The sequence below is a fragment of the Copadichromis virginalis genome, linkage group LG15 (genome assembly GCF_057382275.1).
Source record: "Copadichromis virginalis isolate Kocher_CV1m ecotype Utaka linkage group LG15, C_Virginalis_male_GT1.1, whole genome shotgun sequence".
In the NCBI taxonomy this organism is placed as follows: Eukaryota; Metazoa; Chordata; class Actinopteri; order Cichliformes; family Cichlidae; genus Copadichromis; species Copadichromis virginalis.
The window spans coordinates 29,966,780-29,986,233 of NC_140632.1; the positions used below are offsets into that span (position 1 = coordinate 29,966,780).

Consider the following 19,454-nt stretch of genomic DNA (forward strand, 5'->3'; position numbering starts at 1 on the left):
GCTCCGACAATCCATCAAGCGGTGCAGCTCCGTAGCTTACCAAAGTCGTACTAAAAAATTTGACAGATTGCTGAGTGCTGTGTACCACATAAAATCGGTTCGCGGTCATCAAGCACAACCAGAATTCATACAAAAGGCGTGCTGTCAACTTTTGAGAGAATTAAAGGATCTTAGGCTGTGCAGCCCCTCTGGGCTGCATGGCGTTAGCGTGGTTAGCTCGATAACACGTTGACGCCGTCCAGCCCCACACACGGGGCGATGCGCTGTAAATCGTTAACGGAGATTTGCCGTGTGCATCTTGTCGCTGCCTGCAGGTGAAGCGATGGGGGAGAAGGGGGAGTTGTGTTCAGTGAAGGAGAGAGGCAAGGCCGAGTAACGTTGAGTAAAGACAAAAGTGGACGAAAGAGAGGCAAACTTGTGTCTCCACAACTATAATTATAACGTAACAGACTATATCGATATAAAGGATATTGTCACATCTTATATCTCTTATAAAAATATATCGATATTTAAAAAAAAAAAAAAAAAAAAAAACTCGATATATCGCCCAGCCCTAACATGTGCTGTGGTTAAGATGACCACTTTGACACACGCAGGAGGTGGAAAATTAGTGCCACTATTCTTCATTTTACTACACCCACAGAACAGAACAGAAACTACCATCAACAAAACTTCAACACTTAAAGTGTTAAGAAGTAAATTTTCAGTTTGAAAGAAGACATTTTGCAATCATCAACATTTCAAATTAAGATTTTTTTCCCCCCAAAATGGTTTTTATAAGTTTTAAAATTAATGTTTTTAATCACAGGAGTGACGCAAACATGAACGTGAGGGAAACTAAGCATGTACTGCTTGACTGTTGGTACCTTAGGTTAACTCTGCAGGAAGTTTTGGCAGGTAGTTGTCAATCACTAGGAGGACTAACCCTGCTTCCATGCATTTGTTCATTTACAGCTGTCAAGTGGTCACTGTGTTCTGCCTCCCAAATGCAGCTGAGGCCAGAATGAAGAATGCTTCAAAGAAAACAGAGGTTCAACAACTCCAAATCTACTGGTCAAGTAAAAAAATAATACATCTGCATGTGCATGGGCAGTGAAGAGTTACAAATCAAAATATTTATCAAGTTTATTTTAGTTGTTTACTTGTACAGTTGCATGCAAATGGTTAGGTACAAAAGACTTAAATGAGTGAAATGATTCTCAAAAGGTAAAAAAAATAACAGCTGGAGAAAATTTCAAAGCTTTAGAAATTATTCGTGCTCTCTTGCATCACCGACAAAATGCACCAGCTAGAATCACCCATTCATTTCTGAATATTATACTGAAATTAAATTTGAAAAAAAAAAATGTTCAATTGGTTTTTTTAAACATAAAAATTCAGAATTTCAGTTTCTAATCACTTTTTCAAATTGATAAAACTTTTGACCCTGACTTGGCTCCATATATTAAGGAGCAGCTGAAGGTTTTATAATGCCCCTGACAGTCCCCTGCAGACTTGTGGACAATTAAACTGCATATGTTGCTTTTCTAGTACCGTATTTTTTGTACCATAAGGCGCGTTAGGCAAAACAAAACAGTCTGATAAGTCAAACTTTACTCAACTCATTCTTCTTGCTTCCTCCACTTCCGTACCATTGATTCATTAATGTTGCATTCTCTCTTTATCGAGTGGAAAAAAGTTAGCGTTCATCCTCCAGCTTCACTGTGTTTATGTTATGCTAACATAGCTGTGTCGCTAGCGATCACTTAGAACATTCATTATATACCAGCTAGTCTAATTTCAGTAACCCTTCAAAAGTCACTGTCGTTTCATTTTCTGTCTTCATTTATGTTGGAAGTGATAGCAGAGCTTTAATTTTTTCAGAAATCTCTCAGTCAGAACATGGCACAAGATTCAGCACACAGTGGGGAGGACTAGTGGAGTTTGGACCCGGATTACTCCGTGAGGCTTCTGACTACGGTAGCTGTAATGCTCCGACAATCCATCAAGTGGTGCGGCTTACCAAAGTTGCATTAAAACATTTTTTGACAGATTTTTGCAAGCCTTATAGTCCGAAAAATACGGTATGTCAATACACTTGAAGGTAAGATTTTCTTTTTGGTGGAAAAAAAAAAAAAAGTTGTTCCTGGATAACAAAATATACAAGACAGAAAAAACAGCAGATAAACAAAGGAACTTGGTGTGCTGAATGGAGCCTGTCCACAACAACAAGTCATACGGTGACTCATGGACATGTGGCAGAAGTAACCTGCTGGCTGCTCTAAAAACAACTGAACACCAGCTTAGTTGTTAAGTGGAAGAGAACATTGCACAAGCAGACTATGAATTACATTCATCAGCTACAAGAAATTTAAAGCTAGTTTACATTTACTAAGATGTGCACCTTTCTTCCTTTCACAACTGACGGTTTCTGTCCTCTTGCAGAAAGACAGTAAAAAACTAAGGAAAATCCAAGTGATGTGAAAACCAATCTGATGAGAGGTTGGAAGTAGATGAACTCTGTTGGGGGGGTGGACCAAAAAAGAAAAAGGTTCAGAAACAGTTGGTTCTGATAAATTTTCTGCCAGAAGTTTCAAAGACCACTTGGTTTTACTGTCCAGCTGCATGGCAGCAGATTCCTCCACTACATGTTTCTCAATGATTGATTATTTGGCAGCTTGAGGGCCAAGGCAGCAACTTCAGCCTCATTAGTGGCTGCTTAGACTTGGGAATTTATTGGACCGTGCTTACCTTTGCATCCTACAAATCAAATCAGGGTGTGACAAAAGCCGATAGCAAAGGTTTTTCAGATTGAGAGTAGAAAGGTGTAATGTCTTGATTGGTGAGACATTTTCAACAGACGACATTTGACAATCATGAGTAAGATCGTCAGTCTGGACTGAACAGTCTGACTCTGACTAATACCTGGTATATAGAGTGGTATCTTAACCATTCCTTGAGATAACAAAGTAACACACACAATAAAAGACATAAATACCAGACATAACTTCTATGTCAATCTCATTCCAGAGCCCCTCCTTCAACAGCCCCCCCCCCCCCCCCCGACACACACGCCTTTTTCCTCAGTAGTGCAACAATACAGACACGCTAACAGAGCAAGCCATCTCCTGCCGAGATCCCACCCAATATTTCCTGCAAAACAAAAATCTTTAGGTGCAGAAATGGTCCAGGTTATTTATGCTACTTATCTTTAAAGTTACTTCTGATCACTTTTTGACCTTTTTGATGTGAAGACATCCAGTACAAACTAGAGACGAATGAGAGATGAAGTTTTGTATCTATTTACATTATTGAGGAATCTGTAACAAGTGATCTGTGTGTGTGTGTGTGTGTGTGTGTGTGTGTGTGTGTGTGTGTATGTATGCTCTGAATGTGCAATTGTAATCTTACTTATCCAAGTACATTTACAGCTATCTACTCTTCACTGTTCAAGAAACTGAGTGCCCTGCTTAAAGGCACATCCACTGAGGAGGAGGAAGCATTTCCTATCCATCTCTGGGATTCAAATCTTTGACCTTCTGGCTCACTGCAGTCAGAGCTTGGGTGGCAGTGGCATCTCTCACCACTCGCTGCAAGGCAAGTGTACACAATAAGACTTCTACGAGACTCCTAGCACTCAGACGTTTGGTGATGACATGGCAAGTATGCAGCAGCCAAATCTTCACCCTTTATCACCTTACGAAATGCACTTACTGTATGTCATCATGCTCTCTGAAGTACACAGACAGAGGGATATTAGCAGTACTTCTGTCTTTGGTCAGCTCAATCTATCGTTTCAACCCACCTCTGAGGGTGTTACCAGGTGGGAAAAACATTGTGAAGCCTTTTAACCACACTTTTAACAGGGTTTAAGTGTAGATTTAGGTTGTGAGGCTAAAGCAACAAATTTAGGCTCTTTCCAGAATAGGTGCCTCTCAGATTTCCTTTGAAGAAAGTGGAATCACAAATCAAACAGTTATTTTTGTGATTTGTTGAACAAATCCAAGCTTTTAAAATTTGGTTCAAAAAGAAGTAGACATCAATGCATGACTGTATTGCTAGAGCTCTGTCTGCTTGGCTAAGGAAAAAACCCTCCACCGGAAATACTTCCTGCAGCTGTTAGGAGTATCATTCCCCCACCTTGAGGCCAACCAAAAGACAAATAGCAGCCAAGTCATGTGACTCCTCTGCTGCTGAGATGCCATTGAGTTTTATTCTACCCTTCTAAAAAAAATTCAAGTCATACTTGTCTCCTACAGAGAGCGAGCCCTTTTCACCCACATCATTGTAATGCACTTGCAATACAAGCCATTAGTTGTCATTATAACCCTACAAATCACTATAACCACAAACTAAGCTTTCAGCCATAACTGGTCAGTTTATCTAGTCCACATTAAAGATTTCTCACTACTTGTGTCTAAGTATTCTAAGCCATTATTATTAATATAAAATCACTAGTTTAACTTTTTAACTTTATATTTTTAAGGGATTAAAAAAAAAATTCTTTTAGCTCAAACCTTAAACAACTAATAATATCTTGTACTTTGCAGCTGGCCAATCTGTTGTAGAAATCCAAATTTGTTCTACACATACTATTAATGTAAGGGTAAGAGGTAGGGGTGGAATACATCCATGGATAACAGCTACACATGTGTTAAAAAAAAAAAAAAAAAAAAAAAAAAAAAAACCAAAATGGATGATGTTGCTAAGGAACTATTAGATAGACCCTCATAATTGCACCTTAAAATAAATTATTATGCACATTCCTCTTCTGTAATTGCCAGAAAATTCAAGTCATACTTGTCTCCTTGTCTCTTTCTCCCATCTTTCTTTTATATACTTTGTTGAATAATTGCTGAGATCAGGAAGACTTTTGTATATTTGTGAGATTACACCTTTCTTAATTTCTGACTTATAAGCATTTACAAAGAGTTGAATAAATGGCCTTGCTGTAGTGGGTATTTGGTTTTTAATGTTTCGAGTATAGAAGTTTCTTAACTGTAAGTATCTATAGTGGTCTTGGTTTTCTAAAATAAACGTTTGCTTTAAAGTGTGGAAACTCATAATTTCATCTTCCTTTACAATACTACATATCAATGTAATTCCTTTATCTATCCAGTTTTTAAAACTAGGGTCTATTTGATTTGATGTAAATTCCGAATCATATGCACACCATTTTAATATTTTTATATCCTTCTCCAGCTTATTTTCTTTTACCACCATTTTCCAAACCCCTAGTGTGGTCTTTACCCAAGGATTTCTTATTTGGAAATTTAGTCCTGTAGATGTTTAGAACTGCCTGTATATGCATATTGGTTTTTGTTTTGCATTCAATTTCCTTCAATGTTGCTACATACGAGGGATCGCACCAGTGCAACATTGCTGAAGTATAGTATTATTTTTTTTAAAACATGGTAGGTCCCAGCCGCCATTCTCTTTGGGCAGTTGTAATGTTTTGTATTTCTACAATTCTTGAATAGACCATCTGCAAGTTTAATATAGCTTAAACTAGCCCCAACCACTGCACCAGTAACTAGAACTGAGAGGAAACTGCTCACAGGCCTCCATCACCTAACTAATACACGAGACACTGTGGTCTGAGAAGCAGCTGACATTGGTCACGCACTTTCTTAACTGATACCTGGTGGGTGGAGTTATGACAGTATTTCATAAGTGCTTCTCATGTTATATGATAAACACTAGTAAGTAAAACACACAGGTGCCTCTAGGTTGCATCCCTGGCAGCTTGCTATCTAACAAGATATAACATGCAATTTGGAATATTTGGAAAGTCTAAAGTGCTTTTTTTAACCTCCTAATTGAAGCTAGGTTAAACATGGCCCAGACCTGTCTCTGCACTGAACACAGCCAGAGGACTCCTGGAAAGAGGGCAAACACTCATCCTGTGTTTAAAAGCTAGGTCCTCATAATGGCAGATCAGAAAAAAAAATAGAGGATGGGTAAACCTGTTTTATATCCCTTCATTTAGGTTTTCAGCTTAATGTAAATAAAATGCAGCCAAAGTTCATTTGTGAAGCCGTGACACCATGTCACGGCTTCACAAATGGGTAGCTGGGGTGAGGACAATCATTGTGTTAGCACAGATAAGTGTGTTTTGTTTTGTTGAGCCATTTCTCTTAATCTTTGTGAGAAAGTCATTCCTTATAAAATTATTCCCAGAGTAATGTTAGACTCCAAGAACACTACTGGGAGCAGATCATAACAAAGCTGTCTATCATCATAACAATGTAAAGGTAAACACCCTGTTAGCTATTTGAAGGAGTAGAGTATTAGCTGAAGTATTGAACTTTTGCTTTAAAGAACTCAAGGCTGAAAGCTCAGAATTTCTCAACAGCCCCTTCACCATAAAAGTATGTTTTTAAAAACAGCAAAAGGCTCTTAAGATAGAAGCAATTTGATCAACACTGAAGGCTTATTGAAAAGGTATCCCTTAAGCTCATCATCTGTGAGGGTTTTTTTTTTTTTAAACATGCTTTGCATTTTCCTCTGTTGAGCAGAAAATGCAAATAACAAGATTGATTTGGAACAAAAAAAATTAACAAGGTATATGGCGTGAAAAGTGAGATCTTGAAGCCAGATATCTCTTATAATCAATAAGCCTATAAATTCTCCAGATATATTGTTTACTGCAGTAAATGTGCACAAATTGTGATAAGAGTTATATCTACCACCAACTTAAGGATACTGTGAAATGCAATCATCAGTGTGCAGTACTTCATGGTTTCCTGGATACATGCCTCTCTTTTCACACACATCCAGTTTTCCTGGCCTGCAGAGGACAGGAGGGACAACACAGCATCGGTTCTGCAAAGACTGGCACCAACAGGTGTGCCTAGGGGGGTGCCAGCATCAGCCTGGCCTGGTCCACTGCACGGACATCAGCCAAACCACACACATACGCACACCAGAACCCAAGGCAGTGCATTCCTCTAAGGAATACCACAGCACAGCGGCTTTGTTGTGACATCTCTAACCAGGCGCTGAGGCAGGCCAGTAGGTTTGGGAGACAAAAGGGCAAGAGATGAGAGAGAGAAGAAAAGGTTATGGGGGTAGGTATGAGAATGATGAGGTGGCTGGACTCCATGATCTAGAGATATCCCAACACAGTCTCTACTTGTGTGCTATACATTGAAAGGAAATTTCCTGTGATCAGTAAGCAAGCACAGGAAAAAATTTCAAACAAAGGGAGACCCTGTGCCACTAGGAGAAAGAGCAAAGGTCCCAGGGAACAATCTTATCTGTTTGCAGTGGTGTTGTGTAATCACCGGGGGATGGGTTCTGTACGTGTTATGGGAACTAAGACTTTCTACCCCCAACCATCTCAGGTAGCTCTATCTTAAGTTCAGAAAGATGCAAAGCCAGAGTCTAATTTAATAGACCACTACTAGCTGAAGAATTTCAGAGAGACCTACACAAGCATTTGCCCTTGGCAAAGCTACACTGAACCACAACAAACAAAGACTTTCAGCTGGGTGGACTCGGTTGTCCACCACGCCCTGACAATATGTTTTCAGAGTGAGACAGTGGGGGAGTATAAGAGCCCGGGGCCCCTGCTATTACTGATAGGACAACCAGATCAAAGCCCTTTCCCATAGTTAGTGAGCACAAAAAAACTGAGAGAGATGAAAGACCATCAGCAGATTGTGGGAGAAATGATGAAGGACAGGGCAATCCCTGCATGGCACTTCCAAACAGCTTTCTGCATTGCCTCTGCAAGTCAAAGTTGGCGGGAGTAAGAGGGAACGCAGGGCCAGATCCTGTCCACAGGATAAGCATAGTGATATGACAGTCCCAACCTCCAATATCATCCATGCAGAATACAAGCTGGGAGGTCCGTTTACAATCTTCTTATTCAGAGTACACCAATTCAGTGGAGACAGAATTAAAATAGATTGAAAGAAACATGAAAGTCTAGTAAAAGTTGCACCTCTAAATCAAATCAGTGCCATTCCCTTTATAGTGAATGTATGTAAACCTATTTTTCCGCCATTGCTAATTTTACTTACGTGTGCAGAAACTGCTCATCTGTGGAAACTGAAGCAACCTCAGGAAATGTAATGCTTGACTTGAATACAGCTTTAAAAAGGGAGTTTACAATATTCAGTGTTTCTTGACTTGTGAAGGTCATCACTGGAAATTTGACAGCTTATTCTAAAATGAACACAAAACTTAAGCAATCATCTATGACCATGTTCAAAGAAACATTTGAACTTTGCTCAAAATTTGTGCAATTTTTTAAATTCTGGTTTCATTATAAATTTCTTTCTGTTATATAAAATAATAGGAATGTTATTTGAAGAAAAGAACAATTAGCAGCAAAATACTGTCAGCAAATTTTAGAATCACAGAGTCAGACTTTTCCCAAAGAAACTGAATTTGTTCCACTAGCTCAATAGCCAAAAGCCCTTCATATATTGTAGCCAGCCACCAAAGAAAGGAAGAAGGAAAAAAAGAAAACATTTCGCTTCAGGATGTCAGGTAAGGTCAGGACATGCGTGTAGTATTTAGTTATTTACTACTGTCTAATAAATAAAATAAAAAATAAAAAAAACAAGGGCACTAATATAGTCCATTGGTTGAGCAGATGACCCATATGCCAAAAGGTTACTGCAGAGTCCCACATTTGAGTCCTGGGCCATTCACAAAACTGATAATTGCATCTACATCAATGCACAGTTTTAATGCATTCCTTGAAATGCTTGCTAATAGGCAGTGGTCTGATTGTTGGGGTTTTCTCACTATTACTTAACGGTCTATAGCTTACAAACCACCTCGAGGCGACTGTGCTTGTGATTTATATAAATAAAATTACATTTAACTAAAACTGAATCCTATGCTCCTCTGACAAAACCTGAATGTATGTGAAAATGCAAAGCGAGGAGTTTCAGAAAGAAATGTAAAAGGGAGAGGAAGTGTTTGTGTCAAGCACACATATCCTGCAGCGGAGGCTACAGTCTGCATGACTGTGAGGAGCACAGAGGCCAAAGATAACCACTGAACCATCTTCCTGTATGTTGTCACACAGAGGTTACGTAAAAAAAGAGCAGCACATGCAGCAGTCCTGTGAAAGTACAGTAACATATAACACCTGAGATTTGTGATGAAAGTGACTGCAGAAAAACAAAATGACAAGGATATCTGTAATTCATACTTAATATTTAGCTTGTTTGTGAAAGTTGAACAGCACCAGATTGCACTGAAAAGGGGGTCTAAGAAAAGGCACAGGCGGCCAATTTGAAATCTGAGAGATGTCTGTGGTTGAAAATTCAAAACAGCCATTAGCTGATGTGGAAGAATGTGATACTGCTAGCAGTATAAGCCTCTAGTTATAAACTATGAAGGAATTAACACTAACTTTGTAAAGAATATACATGAAAAGAAAGCAGAAGGACCAAACACAACTTTTATAGACCAAAAGGACATCAAAAACTGAATAATGAGTAAATATTGTCAAACTGAATCCTAGAATTTGTTGGTTCTTGCATCTGGTTCTATGTGAAAGTAAAACAACCAAAAGCACAACTCCAACAACAGGAAGTAAACAAGTTTTCTGTATGCTCAAGTGAGTGCATTCTATTGTCATGCTGTTGTAACAAGGCATTTTGTTGTCATTCAGAAGAAAGACAGACCTAATCCTTACTGGTCTGCTGCTTCTATTGACCAATAAATCACAAAAGAGAAGCGAAGCTGGAAATTAACGCTTCAAGCACAACACTGATCCCACTAACAATGCAAAAGTGTCTCAAGAGCTGCACTGCTGTCTTTCCAAACATGCCTGTTTAACACACCAGCAGCTCTGGTTCCAATTAGTTTAAATGCTGCATCCAAAGGGAGCCGGCCGGGGAGCTCCACAATATTCCTTTAATTGATGGTTGTGCTACTATCCTATTTCATAGCAGACTTTCTGCAGAGGAGACTTGAAAAGCACTTCATTAGCATGAAAGCTCCTCTTTAATTATTCCATCGTACTCAACTCTGATTTACAAGTGCTATTACACGGGATGTCTATTTTGAGTTAATTTATTTAGCTGAACAATTCCCTGGCCTGTAAACTCTGCTAATACTGGAGTTGATGTGCTCATGTCTCGAAGAGCTAATGAATGCAGACAATAGCAATTTTAGTCAATAATTCTTCACACCATTGACATGGGAAAGTTTCTGCATTTGTTGACTTGTTTTTATTTCTTTCATCATTGGGGAGTTATTACTAACAAAATGAACAGCAGTAACTTCACAACCATCCAAATGTAATTAACAAAGTATGTTATTGGTTGGCTGGAGATCAAAACATCTATCCATCTTACACATAATATGTAAATCAACACTATATTCTTCTTTTTTCAATGCACACTTTGGAATTCATGAGCCACATAATGAAGCAAATGAATTGCAAATTTCTGCAATAAAGGGACAAATCCTTCGACACCAGTCAAACAATAAATAATTTAAAGTTTGAAGGCTTAATGTGTAAGCTAGGCGTGGCCTGATGAAGGCAGAAACTCCTGTTCTACTTTGTGTGACTTCACTTTTTCTGGACATTTTATTTTGGATCTGAACTAGCCAATACCAAGGTCACACAACAACACAGATCATCTAATCAAGGCTGTTATAAACAAACAACTTTCATGTTTTGCAAGGTGTGCACACACCAGTATACAGCTTTAGTTTCTGTCCCAGGGGGTGTTGCTTTCTGTTTGGGGGTATGCTTGCTCTCACCTACTTTAGGTACCCCACTAAATGTGGAGCTAAACACTTGTTTTTGTATGTTTGCAAGAGTTTTAAACTTAACCGCAAGTTGATACAATTAAAAAAAAAAAAAAAAACAACCTCACACATACTTTTCCTGTTGACTTCGCCCTTTCACTGAAATACTTACTAAGAAGCTTTTATTCCACTTACACTAATATAACTTGTAGCCCTCATCCAGTAGTACCTACTCAACTGAACTGAGTACTACCTGATGTGCGTGGGGTCATTATAGCAACTTAGCCAAAAGTCCATAGACATCATTTTTGTATGACACAAATACAACAACAATGGAGGACGTCGAGGCGATGGTACACCTGCTGCTTAGTGCATTTCTTTTTGTCAAAACTCTGTGACCACAGTGTTGTTTTTGTGCAGCCATTTCCCTCATTGTCGGGGTTTCAAAAATTGCGCTTTTGATTTTCGTGAATGAGTCACTCTAATGACTCATCGAGTGATGCCAATGACTGGCCAATCGTTGGCATCGCTGGTTGGTGGTGTCACGTGTCCAACTTGCCTTAAATTGCTTGGAACCGCGGCCCAGTAAGTATTAAACAAGTACATGCTACCAGACACTACTACCCAATGAAAAACCAAAAGAACCCTTGAGTCAGGGCGAGCCAAGCTGACTTCACCTGTCTTTTGCCAGCACTGCTCTACATACGCGTTTGAGGGTGGGAGAAGGGAAGTAGTGAAAATGTAAATTAAAGTATGCAGCAAAAACTCAGTGAACTCAACTCAGTTGACTAGTGCAAATAGTATGTAACATTTGTAAAATACAATTTAAGTCAATCCTAATATTGTCTTACGATAAAGAATGACTCCAAGTCTTAAGCTTAAAAGGTAATCAGTTATACTTTTTTTCCTTTTTTTTTTTTTTTAAATAACAGAAATTGGCTTAGTCTAAAAATATATAATTCTTGCATACGTTCACAATTAACTGTAACCATGTATGAGCCTATTAAAATGTGAATTTAGACAGAACTGATAGAGTACTGACCAGGATGATCAGGCCTGGGTTTGTTTATTTATTTCTAGATAGTTTTGCAGCATCAGAGTTACCCAAGTAGTTCTAGGTCTGTGTCAGTTAAGGGAAGTTAAGGCAGAGATCTTAGAGAAGTAGAAAGCAATAAGAGATGAAACCCAGGAACCCAAGTCAGAGGTAACACGATGGGGGAGGGGTAGCGTACATAGAGTGTCCAAGTTGCAGTTCACTCTTCTTATGTTGTCTGATGTGCACAACGACCAATGCCACTGAAGAGGCAAGCTACGACAACACCTTTAACAGCAGAGCATTTGAAAAGTGGGCCAACAAAGTGGAACTGAAAGTCAAGAGCCCAGAAATGCAAAAACCAACAGACCACAGCAGCACTGGGTAAAGCTGCCTCATGTAACTTTCACCTGAACTTAGAAGTACAGATACACACATTACAGGTGACAAAGGCCCAGACATACCACCACCAATAAAGATTACTTTCACCTGAAATTCCCATCCTATTAATTCAAGTCAACAACACTTAGTCACTGAATGCATCATTAAGACAGGCCATAATTTCACTGTTTCCAGACAACTAACAGATGGAAATAAATTACAACAAACATTAGCACTAACAATATGGGAGAAACAAAAATGTACCCAGCAACTAAAATGGAAACTTCTCAGATCAAACGGAAATGTACACTGCAAGACTCAAAGACTTCTTCAGTGATAATCCAGTTTCAGTTCCAGCACAACAGCAACATCACAGTTGTGGATGCAGATTTATAAACGACATCTCTTTTACATATCAGACAATACCTGATCTCAGTGGCATTCCATTAGGACAAGCAAGGTAAGCAGTGCTTGTCTAATCAAATGCAAAAACATTTTTGGTGGGAGACTGATGGGAGATTTGCATGCTAGACACGCTGCCATTGTCACTGCTTTCACTGCTCAGAGATCAGTTAAAAGCCGTGTTTTGTGTGAAAACACGGCTACTATTAGCAAATAGACACACACAGATTACTGACAGGTAAGTTTTCTCATGTGTGCCAACATGTGTGATGTAGATGGAGTGCAGCATGAAGAGGTTATTATTATCTCTTTTAGTATATAAGCAAGGAAAGCTTTGATGATGAAGAAGGGGTTTCAAATCCAGTTTAATAAAACAGGCCAGTTGAACAGGTGCAGGCTCAGCCATCAGAGATTAGCATCTCTGAGAAATCATTACTAATTTTAACCAGCTGTTTGCCAACAAACCACTTTCATGTTTCTCTAATAATTTAATCCCTGTAGATATTGACAGTTAACCCTGTGACACAATTCACAAGCCTTTCAGTTCAGCTGTGAGTTTTGTTATTATTTTAACATATTTATATTTGTGTTTCTGAGCGTATTCATTTTTCAGATATGTTAAGTCCACACGGGAAAGCCACCACAAACATATGATTTTCTGCATTACAGTAGTAATCTATATGACAATGATGAGATATGTCTTGTTAGTCAGTGGCAAAGATGTTTTGATCTTTGTCTGCCTTTCTGTAAGTCACAGCATGCCACTGCCTAATCGCTATGCATCTTCAGTTCCTTATTGGCATTAGTGCTGCAACATCTATGCAGTTTGTCAATCATGTTGACCCATTGTCCCAACTGCAAAACAAGTATCTGGCTTAAAGATAAGTGAAGGGTTCACCAGAGTCCTTGCGGGTAAGGAATACATTTAACACGCCCTTGTTTTTCATCAGTTCTCTTCTCTACTAGATTATCTTTTATTAATTGTTTTAGTTTAGATAGCCAATTACAATGCTGATATTCTATTCCATTTTGTTGGTTTTGACTTTCAGAACATACAGATATTCAGCCAATATATCTGTGCATCTCTACCATAAACATAATGTAACTAATACCAATTCAGTGCCATTCAGACCTGAAACCTCCATCACGCCGAATACAGATTTTAAAATATTATTACCCAAGTGTAGAGTACGCTTACACAAAAGAACTACTTTTAATTTAGACTTAGAAGTAAGGCTAACTTAATCTACAAAATTGCTCAGGTTCAGCAAATAAAATTACTTTTCTCCAATCACATAGTGAGAAATGCGACAGAAACGCTTTAAAAGAAAATGCAGTAAGAGCTTTAACCTAACCTAATCGCTTTAATTACTTTGAGCATTTAGGTCTACAAATGCATAATTAAGTGTCTGATGATCAGAAAGGATGCTTGCAGCAGAAAATTGGCAAATTTCCACTGAATTCTACAGTTTTATGGCACTATCGGCCTTGTTTTCGGCTAATATTTTAGGTTTACAGCTACATCTAATGTACTTGTGCAGCATCAACATAAGCAAGTCAAACAGGTAGAAACTAAACCAAATGTCATTCATACACATTAATGGAAACAACTCCGGAGATTATGGGACACAGTATCTGGCATTAAAATATATTTAGTGGATAGAAACAATCTAAGCTCTGATATGTATACATTTATTGTAGTTCTGTATTTGTTAGGTCAGTGAGGAGTTCTTTTTGCCTGAATGAAATGACAGTGCCAATAAAGCTTAATCATACACAGCTCCGCGTCTCCACGGACCATTTGTAAAGCTGCTGCAAAATTCACACTGCAAAATGAAGAAGCTCGTAGCCTTTGGCAGTTAGACGTATAGAGGAGTGTGCAGTGTCAGCCTCAATGTGTGCAATTTAACCCTTGAACTGGAGACAACCATGAGCAGCATGTGTAATGGAGGCCTCACATTATAAAGCAGAGAAGTCAGGAGAACTGGACAGGGGGAGGGGGTTCTTCCTGACAACCACACACTGGAGAGGGGGAGGGTTAAAAAACATTGAGCCCTCTTCCTGAGTCTGCAGCATTTGGGCATAATGTGATGGGTCCTTCCTTTTCACCTAACTCCCATTTGGGCTTACAGTTTGTTTGTTTTTTTTCACCAACACCTCTGAAGAAAGCACACCCTCCAAAATAACCTACGTGGACAAGTCACTGAGCAGGGTGCTCAAGCATTTGTAGCGTCTTAGATATAATCGCCCCTGACACTCAGAAAGGTAAACCAATATCATTTCCTGGGTTAAACTGACTCTGCACTCTTCATCTGTACAACAAGCAAGTTGTACGCAGTCCAAGAACACTAATATGCAGCAATTATCCTTCCCCTTGTGAAGCCAGTTGTAGGGTGGGGGTGGGGGGGCAGGGGCACAAGCTACACAACTATACCACCCCCACCCTTTGGTTTGCTCTGCAGTGATAACTTGTTGTACAAACTGCAAATGATAAATCAGCAAACAGGTTTTTCCAGGAACAAAGATTTTAGCATTGGCACAGGCCTCGCGACAACATACCACAAACTCTCAGGCTGGTTGTAGAAGCTCTCAAGTGTTAGTTCTTGCTTGTTTATTATGTACAGAAGCAATTAGAACAAGGGAGCCTGTTTCTTTTCACTTCTCTCAACTAGCATAAGGATAAAGCACTCCAACTACCTGTTAACATTTGCCTTAATGCTAACCAAATAAAGCGATCAGCAGCATGCCGTTCTATACAATTCCATAATCCTCCCCCAAATCCTCATTTAGCACTTATCGCTCAGGCTCGTGCATTCATTGCCGAGTCTCCAAAGAGTGGCAAATCAGCAAAGTCTCCTAGCAACATATTTGCCTAGCTAAAGGCACACATGGTTTCAGTTAGGGGTCTGCACCTATAAACAGTTGGCCGTGGCAGCTTATTGGTCAGGAAGTGCAATGCTGACTGCAAGTCAAGACAGGCAAAAGCTGATAGTGAATAATACACAGTCTTACAGGTTAGCGACAATAGCAAGGTTTTGATTGCAGGCCAAAAACGAAGGGATTCTGAGTTCTGCAGTTTGAAAGCAGTAAATGAGTAGTATAGTGGGAATCACATAAAAAGCCACAGTCAGGTAGGCTGCGCTGTGACTGGGCTGTTTCTTTAAGAACAGAAGCAAAAAGGAGAGGGAGAAGAGAAAAAAAATCAGAAGTCAAGTCACAAGTCAATTCAGGATTTTAAAGCTGCCAATTTTAGGACAAAAACGACTAATTGGACACAGATTGATCACCTTCCAAAGTGGCTGCTGGAGCCAGCAGACTTTCCAGCCACAACCAACATTGTGCATCAACTGGTGTCTTGTCTTAATAGGAACACCAGGCTGAGTGAGGCTACATGGAGAAACACAGCCTGCCTGAACACACCCAAGGGGTTTTCGCTGGGCTACGACAAACTGATTGTTACACCTCTTTTTGTACAAGGTAGCAAACTTATCCAGCATCTTTAATCTAATACCTGTCACGGAATACTTCTATTCGGAATACTTTTCCTAAGATTAAAAGCTGACAAAGAAAAGGAGCAGTTGCTGCCACAGATTTTATTCTCACATGAAACTTTCACGATAAGTCAAATGTATCTCCCAGTCCATGCTGGCACCTTTAGTGTTTTCACGAGTATAAATAATACAACACAAGCCAGAAAAGTCAACATCCCGACAGTTTAAATGATCTCAGGACAAACACTTCTCATCCCAACTATACCCAGAGCTGTCATTCTCGCTGGTAAAGGTTAGGACCCACTCCCTATCACAAGTGCCACAAATCTGTCGGACCCATACGGTTAAAAGGCGAGAAACAAGCAATCAAATAGGCGAAGTCACTGTCTTATTGCCTTAGTTATCAAACAACCAAAGACCACACTATTTGAACCTCGGAGGCTCTACTTGTTCATGATACATACAGTAGGGCTTCCACGCGTGTATGTATCACAACTTCAACTTGTGTGAAAGTTAGTCAGTAAGAAAGTTTTCGTGCTTCCATTGTGGTAGCGACGGTATAAACAGTTAATTGAGGTGTACGAGCTTCATTTTTAAGCTCGTAAGGGATCAAATATTCTGGGGAGGAGAAGAAGAGAAGCTTCAATTTTATGATTTAACGTTTCCATCCACGACTAATCGTGCGACGTTTCATCGGAGAGCTCAATGGAAAAAATAGCATGAGCTAACACACACTATAAAACATGTAGCGCCAGGCAGTGTAACTCTAAAATAAAGAGACCCTTAGTATCTACACGGAGCTATGAATATTAAACAGGACTTAGCGGTTAAGCTAACGAGTTGGTTTCAAAATGTAAAGTAGTAGTTACCCAACTCAGAGATTTGAACAGGCTCTAAACACTTCAAGTTAGCTAACTAAGTTAGCTGCTTACTGTAGACAAAAACTTTTTCCACATCTGAAAAGCTTTTTTTTCCTCTCCATTTTCTTTCAAATACAATGGGCCGTATATAGAAGCACTTGCGGCATAATAAGCCGAAATGCCTTTTCCTTTTCACTGTAACGCTATTAAAACTGTGTTGTTCCGGCTGTTGCTAAATGGCGAAAGCCGTGTTAATTAAATGTAACTTACCCTCCAGTCTCCGCCGCCGCTCCCCGGGCCGCCTTCAACACCCAAGACCGCCGCTGGACCTCCGGAGGGCCGCGGAGCTGGGAGAAGAGAAGCTAAGAAGGATCCAGCTACTGCCAGGGAGACGAAGAGCCAACTTGCACCGAGGCCCCGGGCCTTCTGTGTCCTCGAAATAGCGTTAGGGGGAGGGATACCGAGCCTTAGTCCTCCGCCGTTTGACAGAGACTCGGGAATACCTTTTTGACAGCTCCTCTTCTTGTGCCCCCCCCTCCCCTCGACAGCCCTTCACTTTTCTCTTTTTCCTCACTTCCAGCAGATACGAATCAAAATACTGTCAAAGAATATGGCGGCTGCTTAAACTAGTTACTATCGCGAGAAGAAAAGTTGTTTTTCTTTTTTTCCCCCAGTTTCCCAAGTTGTGCCGAGGGAAGAGAAAGTAGTGATTGCAAAATAGGCTGAGCAGAAGAAGGTGCAAGCGACGGGAGAAGGATGTGTTGCTCCAATTCCCTTTAAAATTACGGGAATAAATTGCATTTTGGTCCAACCCATATGAAGTGAGACAGCGGCATTCTGATTGACGCTGATCTCCTCTCAGTTCACAGAGAAAGCACAGATGAGATGAATAAATAAATGTGATAAGATGGCTTTACTAAAAACAATACAGAAAAAATAAAATCAAGTTATAATAGATTATTTTTGAGTTTTTAAACTAATTGTAATCAATGAGCTGCACTTTGTAGTACCCGAGTTAAGCTAATTTTATAAATACATTAATAACTATGACTAAGCGAGATTCTTTTCTGAAATGTAAGAGTACTTGTACACAATATTTACATTATGTTCTGACTTTTTGTTTGTTTGCACTACGGCCTCTACATCGAGCAGTTACAGAAATAACACTGCACAAGTGTTCTGTGTTTAGAAACATCGAGCACAAATTATTACTTAAAAAAGTATGCATACAACTATACTTCTCACTTTTTCGATTAAATCAATAAAAATAAGTAGGCTTCAAAATATCGATATGTTTTAAATTCTTTACTGCTTGGAATCATTAGCATTTTTGTCTGAACTGAGCAGTTGCTGTCATATTTCAGCCTGCTAATACAACAAAATAAGATCAGAAGTTAGTGAGGTGGTCTCTGCTACAGCTACCCTTGAAAAACCTAGAAACTATCCTAATGGTCGTCAAACCACGTCTTTAATGACAGATCCTGAGATGTCGAAAGTCATCATTTATTATATTATCTTTATGGGGAAAAGAGTTAAAACTAAACTAGGTCATTACAAGCCCAACATCAAGTTTCATAGATGTATTCCATTTGTTTGTTTGGTTTACAGGATCACAGACCAGCCTGAGTTTAACAAGAAAAACCACAAAGTAGGGCAGGGTGAGAACATCTTCCCCTTATCGCTCAGTGACACCTCACTCGATTTAGCAAAACAAAAAAAAGTACTGGTGCCAGAAATGAACACTTCTGCTGCTTTTTAACACTCATCCACAGCTGGAATTAAAGATCCGGAACATCCCAATTTGGACTATAAACAGCAACAGATCCAGCGAGCACCCACTGTTAAAACAGTGTTAAAACATTTGTGGTGGTTCATTAATGCATTTTATTAATAAATGCCTGTATTTCCCAAGCAATAGCCCAGATAGGATGATAAAATGATAGCAAACATTATTCACAAAGATGGCTGCAGAAGTTTGTTTTTCAAAAGGTCTGTCCAGTATGCAATAGCAGAGCTACTATGTAAATTCTATTATCTTTCCTTGCTGACATAAATGAGTTAATGTTACTTGGAAATGAAGAATGCATGTTTTTGTTTTTTTTGTTTTTATTGTGTTTTATTGTAACTGTTTATTATATGAAGAATATAAGCAATCAAGGAATAACAAGTCAAACAATGTCATTATTTCACCATTTGGATGAAGCGGTAACTGTGCCAGATCTGAATATTTTGTTGTTGTTGTTTTTTTTTCACTTTTAAGGTGTCCCACCAGGCAGCTTTAGCAAAAAGAAATATGATCTGAATGATCTGTTGTGCAAACCACACCAGGAGGCTAGTCAGCTTCTTTTTATTTATTTTCTTTATTAAGAAGATTTATTATTATTATTATTATTATTATTATGGGTTATGGGTTCATATCACCATCTGGCTGGGACCTTTCTGTTTTGGAGTTTGCATGTACTCCCCTTGTCTGTGTGGGTTCTCTCCAGGTACTCCAGCTTCCTCCCAAAGTCCAAAGACAGAGGCTTAACTGGTGATTCTGTGTAATGTATTCAGGGCATCACATAATATTATGTGTCAACC

The 19,454-nt window shown here is 39.2% G+C and overlaps 1 protein-coding gene across 5 annotated transcripts in view; it reads right to left on the reverse strand.

The window, feature by feature from the left end:
- Nucleotides 1–17,543, reverse strand: part of tab2 (TGF-beta activated kinase 1 (MAP3K7) binding protein 2) — a 43,991-nt gene extending 26,448 nt beyond the window's left edge. For 3 of the 5 annotated variants that reach the window (XM_085432873.1, XM_085432872.1, XM_085432874.1), the window contains exon 1: nucleotides 17,142–17,541. The gene's annotated coding sequence lies outside the window, so the exon portion shown is untranslated. Of the gene's footprint in view, nucleotides 1–17,141 lie in introns of all 5 variants that reach the window. The other 2 variants (XM_085432878.1, XM_085432875.1) reach the window with 2 other exon arrangements.
- Nucleotides 17,544–19,454: the final 1,911 nt, after the last annotated feature.